Source organism: Arachis ipaensis, chromosome B10 (assembly GCF_000816755.2).
Source record: "Arachis ipaensis cultivar K30076 chromosome B10, Araip1.1, whole genome shotgun sequence".
Taxonomy (NCBI): domain Eukaryota; kingdom Viridiplantae; phylum Streptophyta; class Magnoliopsida; order Fabales; family Fabaceae; genus Arachis; species Arachis ipaensis.
Window position 1 is genome coordinate 890,291 of NC_029794.2, and position 434 is coordinate 890,724.

At 25.6% G+C, this 434-nt stretch overlaps 1 long non-coding RNA gene and 1 pseudogene across 1 annotated transcript in view; both read left to right on the forward strand.

Moving 5' to 3' along the window:
• LOC110267890 overlaps positions 1 to 434 on the forward strand; it is a 16,717-nt gene that overhangs the window by 13,193 nt on the left and 3,090 nt on the right. The gene's annotated exons all lie outside the window — the stretch shown is intronic.
• LOC107622096 overlaps positions 1 to 434 on the forward strand; it is a 4,295-nt pseudogene that overhangs the window by 902 nt on the left and 2,959 nt on the right.

Here is a 434-nt window from a genome sequence, read left to right on the forward strand (position 1 = left end):
GCTTAATTAAAAAAAAAAACATGTTATAAAATACATACGAAATAATAATGTTCCTTTGGAATTGAAATATTTAAGATTAGATTTAGATGTAGATGATGATAATAAGACACCTATTTCAATTTCAATTCTATCTACACATACATCAACTTCATTGCAAGAAGTCACAATCTTTTAAAAGCATATATAGAACTACAAGAATTGATTGGTGTCGGTAGCTAGGTGACATTAATTTAATTACTAACAAACATTTAACATAAATGAAATGAAATTAATTTATTGACTTTCACCTATTTCACTATCTACACATACATCAACTTCATTGCAAGAAGTCACAATCTTTTAAAAGCATATATAGAACTACAAGAATTGATTGGTGTCGGTAGCTAGGTGACATTAATTTAATTACTAACAAACATTTAACATAATTAACATAA